A 16,981-nucleotide genomic window follows, 5' to 3' on the forward strand; every position below is an offset into this window, starting at 1 on the left:
TGAGATGAATCTCCTGAGATATATTTTTTCCCTTGAAGATGAACTTACTTTAATGTTAGCACAGGGGCTCAAGTGCGGGCAGAGTAGATAGTTAATGGGCATGAAAAACTGCAATACAGCATGAAGCAGAGAATGAGCCTCTGTTTATGTAAATGCCTCCATTCCATACTCAGAAGTTGTCTGTCTGTAATGTGACTGTTTATGAGGTACCCGCCCATATTCATCATTGCATGGAATAGCCATAACAAATGGGGGGTGGGGGAAGGCTCCCTAGTCAGGAAGCCAAACACCTCTATGAACCCATTTACTAATCAATTTACTGATTATATCTAAGGAGAGAAGCTGTAATTTAGAAATTCACTTTGCTTGCTGAAAACTCTACATGTGAGCCATTCCATCTCGGACTTACATGAGCTAAGAATCACACAGTAATTTGCCCTGTACCTCTAAACACCAATCAGGGGTGTGACTGAGACTAACTAGCTAGATGGCTCTGGGTCAGCCCAACTCTGTATATCTGGTTATTAGCACACTCAATATGCCCTGAGACAAAAAGCTCTTGATTCAAGCCCACTTTGGTAAAATAATGTGGAAGAAACTATAATTTGAAAGAAAACTTCATTCATTTCATTATTTGGGGCGATAGTTAATCTTCCAAAGGCCTTTAAGTTCCAAGAAAGGAATGGTTTAATATTGTGTTTGACTATGATAATTTACAGTTCATTGGGAGAGTGGGAAAACTTCTCAGAAGAATTGGCTTCACTTTCTTACAAGACTCTTCTATAGAGGAGGGTAGTCTATGACTTACACCATATTGATCTGTGTGTACTCCTCAGAGACTCTGTAGTCATTTTAATATCGATCTTTGTTTCCTTACATTACTGTATCATGCACTCATCAAGTCAGCATTACCACGATGTAACCTAACTGTTGTCCTCTGAAATCAAGGTAACGAGACGGTTTACAGGACTGGCAATCTAATCTCCACTACATATAAAAATGTCTATTTCCCTACATCTTTCTCTATAAAAGTAGTCTATGTGCTTTTGTGCTTCTGTTGCCTTTACCCAAAATTGGATAATATTAGTTCTTTTCTTCATGAGTTTCATCCTTTTCTATACAGAAAAAAAAAAACATTGATTTTTTTTTCCATCTCTATGGTTTTAATATAGTACAAGACAAGCTGGTTTTATTTATGCTGTGTTTTAACCCAAATGCCATCAAATATATGTCAACTGCCAATGGGAACATTGGTCTTCAGGGCTGCCTCTACTGTGTAAGTAGTCAAAGAGTAGCAAACAATAAATAGTGTAAGTGCAACCCAGACATGAATCAAATCTCTTACATCAATTCTACACTCCTCTGCCCAAATTACAAAAGGAAGTTAGATATATGTGATCTGGATCTTGACTTGGTTTATTGAGGATTTTCTGCTTGAGACAAAGCTTACCTATGCTGTTCCTCAGTCTCCACTAGTTCTTAATCAGACAGACCAGACAGTAAACAGTCTGATGACTTGGGATACGGTGCACACAGGCAGATGAGGTAGTGTGATTTGTGGCTAATGTCCTTTTTCAGTGGCCAAGAATTATGCCTGATACAGATTAAATGATTTCTCAATGCAGTACTTCAGACTCTTGAATAGGCTGAGTATTGGGCAATATTTTTAAAAAGGAAACTATTCAGATAATTTATTTATAATCCATTAAAAAAGAAAAATGTTAATAAAGCTTGCATAGCTGAGTAGTAAATACAGTTTCAATAAGTACATTTACTATCACTAGCGTTTTTTTTTTTTTTTTTTTTTAATTTTTTTTTTTCAACGTTTATTTATTTTTTGGGACAGAGAGAGACAGAGCATGAATGGGGGAGGGGCAGAGAGAGAGGGAGACACAGAATCGGAAACAGGCTCCAGGCTCTGAGCCATCAGCCCAGAGCCCGACGCGGGGCTCGAACTCACGGACCGCGAGATCGTGACCTGGCTGAAGTCGGACGCTTAACCGACTGCGCCACCCAGGCGCCCCTAGCGTTTTTAATAAAAGTGTCAGGTAGTGACACTATTTGAAGTGATTTCTTGATGAGAGCATCTTTACTGATAGTACAGTTTCCACCATACAGATAATGAGACTGAGCAAAACAAGCCTTCACGCATTCATGGCACTCAAAGTTGCAGTCAGATGTATGTTGAATGATGTTTCTTGGAGAAGAAATGTAAATATGTTTTATTTCAAGTAGTAAAAAGATAGAAAATGGAATGATCTTCATTTGGAGAAAGTAAGTCTACACCATTAATATAATCAGCAATGTCTACATTTCCACTGTTGTTAGTGTTGCATTGATGTTTCCATTATAAACTGGTGTATCTATTAAATTAAAATTCCTGCACAAATATTGCTCTCAGTTGACTCTTAGCAAGCATGTTGCCTTTGGTAAAAAATGAAAGACTTCCAAAATTCAGTAGGAGGGGTTCACTAAATTTCAAAGGGAAAAATACATTTAAAGTAAAATAGGGAAAATAAAAGTTACCTTGAAGTTTTCCAAGTGTCTCCTTTAAAGAACCGTTCATAGAAATTCTTTACTGTTTATAAGTGTTAAATACAAAAAGACTGAAACAAAGTCTTAAATTTTTTAATGTTTTATTTATTTTTGAAAGAGACAGACAGAGTGTGAGCAGGGGAGGGGCAGAGAGAGAGAGGGAGGCACAGAATCCGAAGCAGGCTCCAGGCTCTGAGCTCTCAGCACAGAGCCCAATGTGGGGCTTGAACTCACGAACCAAGAGATCATGACCTGAGCCACAGTGGCACCCTTAACCAAATGAGCCATCCAGGCACCCCAAAACAAATTTTTAAATAGGCACCAATAATCTTTTAGAGAGGTATCATAGATATGTAAAAGTAGTGATATTTAAAGCAATGTTTATTTTAATGTAATTCATTTCCAATACATTTATGCTTTTCATTTAACTAATTTTAGAAAATTTACTTGTCATTTCACCTTTCTTTTTGCAGTTGGTATTTTTTCCTGGATCTGTTGCATGTTTTTTAATTTGCTGGCCATTAGATGTGTCAATTTATAGGCTAAGACCAACAAAAATAATTCCCAACTCATTGAAATTTTACAAAAAGCCTCCTTGTTATGTTTTATAAACTTCTAAAACAAATGTAAAATATAGGATGGAAAAATAAATACAAAGTCTCTGCAAAGCAGGTTATATTTTGTGGTTTTCAAATGTCATTATAGTTTTGTTTCTTACAAGAGCAACATGAACGATCATCGCTCATTAATGGGAAAAAAGTGATATTACTACTTCAAATGAACTATTGACTGTCTGTTACCTATCTCTCCATTCAAGGATAATTTTCAAAAGAGTTGACCAATATTAGACAAATACAGTTTAGTTAGGATAATTAAAGTTGTTTTTTTCTTCAAATATGTTGCATGAGTTTCAATAATGTATTATATGTCAAGTGTAAATACCAATAAATTCTTTTCTCACAAATATGGGCCTTTAATAGTAACTGTGCCACTATATAATAATAAGACCTGATAATTATTCAGTAATATGATGTTTCTGGGACTGTTAGAAGTATTTGGAATACATTAACTCATTCATCTCTACAATAATCCATGGGGCAGGGATGGTTATCTCCAATTTCCAGATGAGGAAACTCAGACAAAGAGAATTTAATCAATTTGACAAAAAGTCACAATGTGACAGAGTAAGATGAAATCTGGAAGGTCTAGCTCCAGAGACATAGGTCTTAATCACTCCTTTTATAAAACTTCCCCTTTATACACAACATTTCTAGTCTTTTATGATGGGATTTAGCTTTTCACAATTCTCCTAATGACAAATAAATTACAAGTAAAACTTGGAAATGTCTTAGTAATTAGCAAAACACTAGCGGAGATTCTGTTAAAAGGGAAAATATCAGGTTCATGAGCTAAGAATCTGCCTAACAGGAACCATTGTGCCAATAGGCAACAGTAAAGTACCATGAAACATTGGCAAAATTCTAAAACAATCTGGACACTGCACAATAACATGACAGCAGGTTAAAATGCCAGGCAATAATGAGTTCGTTCTAGTTATTATTTTCTACCTATTATTTTACTATAAATAGCAGGCAGTGACAACCCCATTATTACCACTAGGAGCAAAAACATACTAAGCACCAGGGAAACAGAAGGCATGCTCCTCTGTCTATGTAATCCACAATCATGAAGATAAAACATGTGCTTTAAAAATGGTACTAACATTAGAACAAACAAGGAAGAAAATGAAGGCAACAACCATAAGGGAAGACTTCAAGGAGGAAAAAAAAAAAAAAACGTATTCAAAATGTCTTTACTGAGTACCATCCATGTACCAGACACTGTCTATGCCCTGGGTTACGCTGAGGTTGAAATAAAACCCATAGCTAACATTGTAGTTGGGGAGGGAGGGAGGGAAGTAGATAGGCAGATAGACAGACAGACAGATAGATAACAAGATATGGTACAACCTCATAATAAAAGAATCAAGAATGACAAAGTGATCTATTTTTGTACAGAGGTCAGGGACAGCCTGTCTGAAGTTGTGACACTTGAAATAGGACTTAAATAAAGGTGGGAACAAACTGTTACATGTCTTCAGTTAACGATTTCCAGGCAGAAGGAATAGGAAAAAACAAAGACTCAGAGGCAAGAAAGGTCTGCAACAAAGTCAAAGAGGTGGCCAAGGTCAGATGATGCAGGGACCTGTAGGACATGGAGAGCTCTTTCATTCTCATCTAAGGAGACAGGAAGCTAGTAGAGACCTTGGAGCAAGGGGCTGCCCTGTGTGACATTGTTGGAGGCTCCCCGTGGCTTCTTGGTAAAGAACAGACAATCAGAGCAAGAATGGAAACAAGAAGCACAAATGGAAGCTACTGTTTGCATCCTGGGAGGGATGATGATGGCTTTGACCAGGGTGTTAGCAGCCAAAATTGTGGGAGAGCTAAAATATTCAAAATTGAATCTAGAGCCAGCAGGATGTGCTGATAAACTGGTAGGTTTGAGCTAAAAAGAAAAAGAAAGAAAACAGATACAGAGGTGATTTAAAAAAACCCACAGTTGGTACAAAACAAGAACAACATCTTCATGAAATGAAGATGGCACAGTAAACCAGTCGGAGAACATCCATTGCTGTAGTCTGGCCAAGGGGTGCTGGGACATCTAGATGTCTTTCATCACAGAACTGCTCTTGCCACATGCTAACCGAGACACAAATTGTGAGTATATTCATATATTTTATAAATATATACAATAATTTTATAAATATATACAATAATATATACAATAATTGCATAGATTTAGTTACTGAATACATCATACCAATTTTTTAAAATATTAGTATTCCCTTTACTTAATGTTAAAAAGCAATTAAAAATAGTATCATTTATCCTGAAATGTTGTTAGGGCCAAAAGCATAAGAAGGAATAAAAAAAAAGGGCATCGTTCCTGATACATTAAATTTCAAGTTGCTATTTCTTAATGATTCATCTTGAATCTTGTTCTAAAGACAAGTTACTTGGCACTGTCAGAAGAGGCAAGAAACAGAGTAACACAGACACATTAAACATGCATCACTACATTTATACTCTTCATTTATTCCACAAATGTTTACTGTGTGCCTAATATGCATTATTATATAAGGTGGTAGGTTTATAGAAATGGATAAACAGACCTAGGCCATGATCTAGTGATCTCAGTGTCTGGAAAGAAAGTGACCTTGAGTATGTAATTACAAGCAATGAGCTGTAAAGACAGTGTGTTAAGGAAATGCAAGGTTCCACACAGTCCCTACCACCAAATGATCTGGGCATTGTATGACAATGGCATTTTAACATGATACAGGGTTTTGTTTGTTCAGTTAGCTGATTGTTTATTCTTGAGAGGAAGCCTTCCCAGTGATTTAAAATCTCTACGTGGACATTAAACATTAACTACTTCAATATGTCTCTGGGCATGAAAAAGCAATAAATTACCTTGAATAGAGTTTGGGTTTGTTTTTTGGTTATTTTAATCCCTAGCCCAGAACCTATGACATACTAGTACTCAAAAATATTTATTGAAGAATACATGAATGAATGAATGAGTCTGTTTAGAGAAAAAAAATTGAAACAGGGACGGGATTTAAAAAAAAACAAAAACAAAACCAAAAAAACAACAGAAGGAAAACCCGAGAAATACCTTCAAAAGTAAGAAAACTTATTATCTCCTTTTTCACCTTTCCACCTTTTATACACATACCTTATGTCTACAGCCTCCATAAATTATCCAGCAGTGGTTACTATGATAGAACTATATACTGAAAAACCGGAGATGATATCTTCTCGCTTCTTAACATTTGATAAGTGTTTGGCTACAACCTACAACAATGTTTTCAGATATTTACTTAAATACTACATTTATTTGCTTTTCAAAGACTCCATTTTGCTTTATATCCACTAGTTTTAGAGCCTGGAAATAGGAAACATTAAAAAATTAAGAGTAAGAGAGGAGTGCCGAGGTGGCTCAGTCACTGGTGTTGAGGCCTTAGCTCAAAAATCATCTTCCCTGATCTCCCTATGATAAATCCTTTTTCCTAAGTTCATACCCACATGTACCAGTTTGTACCACTTTTGCATGTAATTATTTGATGTTGTTTACCTCTATCACTATCGGCAAGTTCTATGAGGATATTTTTGCTTACTATCATTTCTCCAAAACCTAGAAAAGTGCCCAAGACATAAGCACTCAAGTAGTATTTCTTAGAGGGCCCTGGGTGGCTCAGTCCATCAAGCGTCTGACTCTTTGATTTTGGCTCAGGTCATGATCTCAAGGTTCGCAGGTTCAAGTCCCTCATTGGGCTCTGAGCCGCTTGGGATTTTCTCTTCCTCTCTCTCTGCTCCTCCCTCACTCATGTGCCCACACGCTCTCTTTCTCTCTCTCAAAATAAACAAATAAACTTCAAAAAAATTAACAGTAAGAGAAAGCTAATTTTCTTACAATACACTTGTTTTACCATACTCCCACCATAATCCCAAATCTCTATCTTTCTTACAGATACAACAGATTCAAGGAGCGTTTGTTGCATGGTGCAATGGTTACTATGGAATTTTTTTTAAGGTTTAGTGAACAGTGTGCTTTCAAAACAGTGTCAAGGCCTTTGGCAAAGTAAATTGTACAATAATTCTGAAGTACTGAATTCTGAAGTTCTGAATAATTACACAGTACTTCTGAAGTTTATAAAGAGTTTTAATGTTTTTTCCCATTAAATACAGAAAATCATAGGGTTTAAAAGACCCTAACTACCATTCAGCTAAACAAAATTTCATATTTTACCATGTTTGCCTCAAATATTTTGATTAAAAAGAATATTAACATATGAAATGGAAACTTCTGGATCTTTTCTTCTACAGGCTTTATAATCCCAGTCCCACCTCCCTCCATCCTTTCCAAAAGAAAGAATTCATTGTATTTCATTACATTGTATATTTTTGGACTTTTACTACATATACTATAGCCACAGTCTTTTTAAAATGCTATGGTTGGCCTCTTGCTGTAAGTATCAGTAAGTAATTTGGTCTTCAATTCAATAAAATATTTTTGAAATATATTCAGGTCAATTCCTATAATAAATTCCTCCTCATTTACACTGCTAATTATAAGGTATATCAACTTATATGCTTACCTCTTTTTTTGTTGTTATTTTAATCCCTAGCACAGAACTTGTGACATTCTGGTACTCAAAAATATTTACTGAAGAACACATGAATGAATGAATCTGCTTAGAGAAAAAAAATCTCTACTCTGCTAGAGAAAAAAAAAACACTTATTCTGGTCCATGAGTGTACTTTTCCTTTTCTGCAATTTTTTCAAGAAAAAAAATGTGAATTCTGTGCAGGTTCTCTACTGCAATATCTTAGTTTTTTCTTTCCATCATTTTGTAAAATTTCTCTCCAACACTAATAATGTTTTTCTCTCTTAAATTTTATTTTGTCTCATATTAATATCACTATACCAGCAGCACTTGGTTAGAATTTCATACTATATTTCTTTCATTTACAACTTTTCCACACTACTTTCTCAGTAGCTTAGGTGTGTTTGTCTAAATTTTATTTCAATATAGTATCCAGTACCCTTCATCTGTACATGTAAGTTTAGTGCATTAACGTGTCTTATAATTACTAGTTAGATATGGACTTATTTATTCCACTTCATTTATTTACTTCTTTCACATTCTTTTTCATATTTTTTCTGTTTCCATTTTTTGCCATCTGTTGGATTGAATTTTATTTAGATAACTCTATCTCACATATATATAGCTTTCCCAAAAATGCTAAGAAAAAAATGGGTTTTCATAATATTTTAGTGTCTGCTCTTAAATGTTAGCAATAACATTTACTTTACATAGTCCCAACAAAGTCTAAAGCCATTCAGTGCATCTTTTTCTTCCCAAATACAAGAATTAATATGCTTTGGCTACTGAAATAATAATCCTCTAAGGCTTAGAGCTGTATTTTTTTTTCCTTATAATTTAAGGAAATTAATAGCCTTACCAATATCATTTACCACTATTTTAGTTCATGAGTACTTATAACATCACATTCCTTTCCTTGATTGATTGATTGATTGATTGATTGATTTAGATGAAGCGCATCTTCTAGTAATGTGTCAGCAAGAATGCTTCAATTATAAACTCTCAGCTCTTGTATTTTGGTAATATCTTCTTTCTTTCTCGTTCTTGAATAATAATCTAGCTGGCTGTATGATTTCCTCCTCAATAAATGCAAATAATTAAAACAATCCTTTGGGGAAAAACACATTTAAATGGCTCTGAAAATCCTCAAAATGTTAAAAGAAGAAAAAATATCCATAAAGTACAGAAATTATGAAGCAAAAGCAGACAAATATGGATCAAAACCTTATGAAGATTACTTTAAAATGTCACATTAATTTTGGAAATGAAAATAACATTAAAATTTAATTATGGATGTATACTAATTTGGGCAAAGCCAGAGAAAAAAATGAAGTAATTAGAACATTTGACTAAGGAATTAACCCAGTAGACTACAAAGCGATATAAATAGATGAAAATATGAAAGAAAAGGGAAAAAATGCCAGGGAAAGTTTGAGAAGCTCCAACATACACCTCATATAAGTTCAAGAAGTGGAGGGTATAGGGAATGAGAAAGATACTATTTGAAGTGAGAAAGTCCAATCATTTTGAATTCAAGAGAAAAAAAACATGTATGTTGACTTTGTGACTATCTGTCATGGAGCTGACCTTCTCTTGTGCTTTGGAATTTTAATTTTCAGGTCCACATTGACTGGGAATTTCTTGGAAAGTTTCGTGTTGTTGTTGCCATTTTTGTTCTTTATTTGTGTCTTTATCTGTTTCTCTCCCCTGAGTTCCAACCTGAGTCTGTGGGTTTTACAGTTGTCTCTCCAGCAGCTCACGGGTATGTACTTCAGAAACAAGTCTTCTAAGAAATCTTGAGCCTTTGTTTCCTGAGGTTACCGCAAGTGTAGTTTCTGAGTCAATAGGCACTTTGGCCTGGGTCCTGCTATGCCTCCCTTTCTCTTCCATCCCTCGCTCCAAGCAGCAGCTCAATACAGGGTACCAAAAGAGGTAGCCCTCAAAACTTTTAAAATCTCTACTTGTAAGTGTATCTTGTCTCAGTGTAATGCCATTAATATGCCTCCAGGCCCTGTGTGAGCCAATCTGGTCCTTGTTACAACACAGAGTTAAACCCAGCCACTTCTTGCTTCCTGGTTCTAGAGCCTGGTCCTAGAGGTCTGTGGAGTTTGCCTCTAGATGCTGAATTGTGTTTCTGGTCTGTTTGTGAATCACAAAATTATCTTGAAGCAATGTTGATTTTTATGTTTGGAAGGTTTTCTATCACTCTAGACTATTCTCTTTCTGTTTTCCTAAGAAATGGGTAATTAAAGCCAAAGAAACAGATCTTATATGTGGGCTAACCAATGCAGAAGACTGAGAAGTAATAAAAACCTAGAAGATTTCTTTGCAAGTGTCTTTAAAATCATGTTCTAAAAAAGAAAAAAAATCATGTTCTGCTCTAGAGAAGAAAACATTTAAATTATAGGTTAAATTCTGCACTGGTTTATGCTATAAAAAATAAACAAAAATCTAGCCAATCAATCTATGCTCTAAGGAAAAAAAACCCTTAACTCTACTTAACAATATTGCAAATGAATGTACATTTATATGTTTTAAGCCAAGTAAAACATTTACCATGGGCTTGTGTTGCTTTCATGATTCTCTACTTTAGCCAATTTTTTTTTTATTATTATCTAGCTAGATACCAATTCTAATAGCTTTCATTTTATTTCCACTACCATCAGAACAGTATTAGGAGAAAAATAAACTTGTGGACTTTGCTTCTTTATGAAGACAATTATGAGATGAAAATAATCTAATTTGGCAACAAAGCCTTTTGAAAACTTTTAATAAAATTCTTATTCCATTTCTACATTCAACTGGATCTATTGGGAGATGACAGGCTGTCAGTAGTGGTTCTTGTGACAAAGTGTGTTTTTGGATTAGTCTTTGTTTGGAATTGTGTGATGTGGGTCCAGGCAACATGAACTCAGGGAGGAACAAATCACCCCACTGTTTGGGAATCAGTACAGAAGAGCAAGTGTCAGAAACCTGTAGAGGATTTGTGGTTTATTGACCAGATAGGGTGAAAATCCAGGGATCTATGCCCTCTAAAAAAGTACTGCAATGTAGGCACTGGCTCACTGTCTCACACACTAGCCTTTGCAGGACATTTTGGGAAATGTCCTTATAACTATTATCTTAAATATAATCTATACAGGATTTGGTAACATATGTAGTCCCTTGGAGATAGATGATAGATAGATGGATAGATAGATAGATAGATAGATAGAAACATAGATCGATAGAGGGAAGGAGTTTTCAATATTTTTTTTTAGGTAGGTCTATTATCTATATAAGTAAAACAAACTTGTTAATTTTTGTTGTAACTAGTTGCATTATATAAGACCACTACTTTCAGAGATTTGCTTATTTCTGCAAAGTGACTGACTCTAATAAAGGTATAGAATAGAATTTAAAACTCTAAAATTACTAGGCTAGTTCAACAATTTCATTGATACATAAAGAAATAAGACCTGTAATGAAAACTCTGACATGCTTTCCCTGTGTGAAAACTAATGCAGCATATTTTTTAGCTTGCAAACACAGATGCGGAAACACAGATGATGATTAATGCTTCAAGGAGCCTTTTTCACTGTCTACTGTGACTTACAGGATGAAACTAGGGGGAAAGAGGAAGGAGCGAGCAGGATAAACAACCTCTAGTTTTGATTCCCTTTTAGGCTGTGTAGACTGCCCAAAATTTAGGAGTTTTGATTCATCAAATCTTCTAAACAACAGATACACAGTCCTTGAGACTATAAGACTAAAGTAGCAAAACATTTCTGGAGCTGGTTTTGACTTAATTTTATGACCTCTCCAGGCAATGCACAAAAATATCATATACAAGAATAAGCAATGATGTAGAGAAACAGTTTCTACTTTGTTGCTGGTGGGAATGTAAATTAGTACAACTACTAATACAAAGTCAAGTTGAAAATATAAATGCCCTTATTTCCAGCAGTCCCCCTCCTAGGCACCTGTCTTGAAGAAATTCTCCCATGTGACCTCAAGTCATTCACCAGAATGTCAATTGCAACATTTACACATTCATTAAAAAAAATGGAATCAACTTAAAATGTATTATCAAAAGAATGGTTAAGTAAATTCTGAACTATAGACAGGAAGGAATCATATATAGCAGCTAAAATGACAACTAGAAGTTGAAAAAGACTATTTCCAATATGTATAGTTTTTAAGGATGCTAAAAACATGCAACATACACATAAATATTGCTTGCAGATATACATATATGCATATTACATAGAATATATGTTTTAAATATACAGTATATAAATATATATACATTTTTTTCTTATTTAATTTTTTTAATGTTTTTATTTATTTGTGAGAGACAGAAAGAGACACACCACGAGTGGGGAAAGGGCAGAGAGAGAGGGGAAACACAGAATCTGAAGCAGGATCCAGGCTCCAAGCTGTCAGACAGAGCCCGATGTGGGGCTTGAACTCAAGAACCGCGAGATCATGACCTAAGCCAAAGTTGGACGCTTAATCGACTGAGCCACCCAGGCACCCCTAAATGTATATACATTTCTATGTACATATAGACTTACATAAAATATTACATACCACATTTAGGAGAGCAATTATTCCAACAGAGAAAAAGGGTTCAGGCATGAGTACTCAAAAGGTTGAAACTACATCTACAATGTTATCCTGCTTCAAAAGTGTAAAAGAAATACTCAAATAAATTTGGTACACTTAATATGATTTAGCAAGTTTATAATGGGTTCTCACATCTTTACAATATCATTTCTTTACTTTTTCGTAGAGATGAAATACTTCATAACTATGGAAGACAAAATATTACATATTTGTCCTAAATTCACAATTTGGCAAACTATTTAAGATACCTAAAGATATGTAGAAACAATAAAACTAAATGACCAAGAGTCATTGTCTTAAGTCCCCATTTCTCCATAGCTCAAATGGATTCTACTCCAAGAAGTAAGATCCACACTAGAATCTTTTAACAGTGTATTTTAAATTTAATATTGTTTTTGGCATTCTAATCAATTAAAGGTGCATACTTCCAAGATTGACTGTTTGCTGAATATTTTGATGAATGAAAGCATTCCAGGGTTAGTGCAAAGAAATTTAGGGGTTTTTTTGTAGGGACACAAAAAATAACTGAAGGTCTTCCATTCCTGACTGCCCTTGTCGTAAGGTAGATAGCTTCAAGACAACCAGAAAATAAAAATTTTCCATTTTAGAAGTCAGTAAAGGTAAAGATAGTAAAACCAGACTGTAAGTCTCCCCCAGCTGCTTCTTTCGGAAGAACAGAGAAAAGGTACACACACAACTGACATTTTTCCAGAGTCTACTGGGAATATCTCAGATTGTTTGGGTCATCTAGATTTATGACTAAAAAAAATTAAATTCAACTTAGACTTTCATCTGCTCTGGATCATCATGAAGAGCAAATAATATTTCACAGGCATTAGTTGTTTTTCTCCTCGTTTTCTCTAATACTATTTCTTATTTGAGAAATTTTTAATATCAACATTTTGATTAAATTTTAATAGTATCTGCATTAAACTAAATTGAGAAGATCTTGACTATTCTACTCAACGTTTTATCTCCTTACTTTGGTGTAGAATAGGCTTACATTTTTTTCCTATTGATGCCTCAAATGTAACTATAATCCACAAAGGCAGAGATACAAATGACTCCATAATACTTTATTTCTCATATACATGATTTTAAGTCTTTTTAAAGTGCTATATTTACATAATGCCTGAGATTATTTTCACAAGAACAAAACCCATTTTTAAAGCCCTGAAAATCCTGCTTTAATAGCTCAGGGGAAGCATCAACATAGAGGAGTTAATGGTAAATTATATAAAGGGAATAAAACTGATCCCAGGTATAAGACAAATATCAAGCCTTCATCTCCTAGATGTAACATTTATCTGCTGTGTAGTCTGATGGGTAAGAACTAAGTCTATTTAGATGACAGACTTGACCTGTACTCAGGTCTTTGGGACTTTCCATCAAGTCTGTCTTTCTGAGGTTGTAATGTCTCCTTGCTGGATCAAAAGAAGCTGAACTCAGCTATGTGAAGGCAACTGTCCTGAGCATTTCCCCCTTTTGACACAGAGCAGTTTGATTCAAGAGAGAAAATGATACTGTGCACAGGCTTAAGTTAGTTTTTGAACTTCACTTCTGTTCTCATAAGGCTAAATTCCTTGCTAACTCTGAGGCATAAAGGAAACTGACTCCTCCCCTTCTGTTGGGTTGTGCTTTTAGGTTTATTCTTGATTTCCTGGAGTGCATCAGTAAAACTGAAGCAACATTGGAAGGTTCCATAGAAGTACCAGCCCTCTATCACATGCGTCACTGTTATCCCTAAATCTGTAAAACTAAAACTTTGTACAAGTACCTAAGAATGTCATTCTTGTTCTTCTTTGGAGAAATAAGTGCTGACTTGTTTGGGGTGCCTGGGTGGCTCAGCTGGTTAAGTATCAGACTTGATTTCAGCTCAGGTCATGATCTCATGGTTTATGAGCTCAAGTCTTGCATCAGGCTCTGTGCTGAGAAGCTGCTTGGGATTCTCTGTCTCCCTCTCTCTCTGCTCATCCCTGTTTGCTCTGTGCTCTCTCTCTCTCTCTCTCAAAAACAAACAAACATTTAAATGCTGACTTGGTCACTATAGTCAAAATGTGTGTTACTAAGCTGGATGGAGGGTCAAAGAAATCAACTGAATATGTAAGAGCACTTACTATGTGTTGTATCAGTCAATCTCCGTGCAAATACTGGGAAATGCCATCATCTTTTTGTTCAAAGTCATGTTAAATAACTTGGCTAAGTGACTCACTTTGTGGTATAAAACTTGGATTAAGCATCCAACTATTTCCAACTATGAAACATTAATTATTTCCATTCCATTATCCTTCCTGTAGCATTGGAGTTTTAGTGATTGTAAAGCAAAAGAATTATATTCCCTTTTATACATTGATAAAATATGTAATATGCTTACCAATGTACTAACTTAAGGTTTTTTTTTTAATTTTTTTTTTAACGTTTATTTATTTTTGAGACAGGGAGAGACAGAGCATGAACGGGGGAGGGTCAGAGAGAGGGAGACACAGAATCTGAAACAGGCTCCGGGCTCTAAGCTGTCAACACAGAGCCCGACACGGGGCTTGAACTCATGGACCGCGAGATCATGACCTGAGCCGAAGTCAGCTGCTTAACCGACTGAGCCACCCAGGCACCCCCTAACCTAAGTTTTTATGACAGCACTCCATTCACCCTCAAAAGGCTTACAGTCAAGTTGAAATAAATAAAGTATAGTAACTATGACGTAGTACTGATACCAGACGTACCCTTTAATTGAAAACAACTCTAACAGTTGGGTTCATTAAAACCTGTGATATTGAAGAAATTGAGAGCATTTTAGGCACCCAACACTTGGAGAGCTGAGATCCCAAGAGCCTCTGAGAAATGAACCAATGTTCTACATGCAATCTCCCCTAAAGACATTTGTCAGTTTCTAGCTGTGCCTATGCAATATAAAATGCCAAGACCAACCAAGAAAGCAACGGCTAAGGGGTTATAAAAATAATCAAAGATCTGTAATTTCACAATTCTTAGAAGACAAACATTGCTGTTCAAGGATTCCCAAGGAGGAGGGCAATTGACTCCACTCCTGGCTGTCTATTTAAGATCCCTGTAAGATTCTGCCATAGGAGAAGGCATAAACTGAAAATACACAGAAAGAAAGAAAGAAAGAAAGAAAGAAAGAAAGAAAGAAAGAAAGAAAGAAAGAAAGAAAGAAAGAAAGAAAGAAAGAAAGAAAGAAAGAAAGAAAGAAAGAAAGAAAGAAAGAAAGAAAGAAAGGAAAGGAAGGAAGGAAGGAAGGAAGGAAGGAAGGAAGGAAGGAAGGAAGGAAGGAAGGAAGGAAGGAAGGAAGGAAGGGCAAAGAAAATACACAGCTTAACAAAAACCGACAAAATTAAAGGTAAAATAGAAAATGCAAAATCTAGATTGAATGTTTCAGCAGCCCTTCTTTGTAATTGACTGAAAAAGTAGAAAACAATATACACAAAGTATGTTTTCTGACCATGATGAAATTGATCAAGAAATAAATAACAAAAGGATAACCAGCTCATTTAAAATGAATAAAATATAAGTATCACTTGGGCCAAAACAAATTTAAATTGATAATTAGAAAGTATTTTGAGGGGCACCTGGGTGGTTCATTGGTTAAGCATCTGACTTCAGCTCAGGTCATGATTCCACAGTTTGTGGTTGGAGCCCCACGTCAGGTTCTGTGCTGACAGCTCAGAGCCCAGAGCCTGCTTTCGATTTTGTGTCTCCCCCTCTCTCTGCCCCTTCTCCCCTCTCTCGAAAATAAATAAACATTAAAAAAAGAATTTTTTTCAAAAATATGACTAAGTTCTACTCATAGAATGCAATGCTTATATAGCTTAGCTATATAAAGTTTCAAAAAGGCTGAAAATCAATTATCCTTCCATCTCAAGAAGCAAGAAATTATTTTTTATTTTTTTTATTTTTTTTTAATTTTTTTTTCAACGTTTATTTATTTTTGGGACAGAGAGAGACAGAGCATGAACGGGGGAGGGGCAGAGAGAGAGAGACACAGAATCGGAAGCAGGCTCCAGGCTCTGAGCCATCAGCCCAGAGCCTGACGCGGGGCTCGAACTCACGGACCGCGAGATCGTGACCTGGCTGAAGTCGGACGCTTAACCGACTGCGCCACCCAGGCGACCCGAAAATATTTTTTTAAAGAGCAGAGATCAGTGGAACAAAAACCTCACATACTATGGGAAAAGGAAACAAATGCAAAAATTGGTTGCTAAAAAATATTAACAGGAGTAAATTCTTGGCAAACTGATGAAGAAAAAAAGAAAAAACACAAATTACCAACATCAAGAATGAAGGAGGGCATTTTACCACAGGTTCTCCAAAAATTAAAAAGGTAATAAAAATATTTTATAACTTTATGCCCAAAATATGATAGTGAGTTTAAATAGACAAATTTCTTAAAAAAACAAACAAAAAAAAAAAAAAAAAGAACCACAACTTGCCAAATCTGACACAAGGCAACAGAAAATCTGATTTGTTCCTTAGCTTATAATGTAATTTAATCTGTATTTTAGAAACTTCTTATGAAGATAATTTCATGTAATATTACTGGCAAATTCCTCCAAGTATTTAAGGAAAAAATGAGACCAATTTGATACAAAACTTTATAGAGATTAAACAGAAAATGTTTCCAATTTATCCCAGGAGGCTATGTCATCCTTA

General features: G+C 35.3%; 1 long non-coding RNA gene across 3 annotated transcripts in view; it reads right to left on the minus strand.

Annotated features, from left to right (window-relative positions):
• The window catches only part of LOC147577305 (uncharacterized), a 740,585-nt gene that overhangs the window by 443,718 nt on the left and 279,886 nt on the right, over positions 1–16,981 (minus strand). The gene's annotated exons all lie outside the window — the stretch shown is intronic.

This window comes from Puma concolor, chromosome C2 (genome assembly GCF_028749965.1).
Source record: "Puma concolor isolate L17-30 chromosome C2, mPumCon1.1.hap2, whole genome shotgun sequence".
In the NCBI taxonomy this organism is placed as follows: Eukaryota; Metazoa; Chordata; class Mammalia; order Carnivora; family Felidae; genus Puma; species Puma concolor.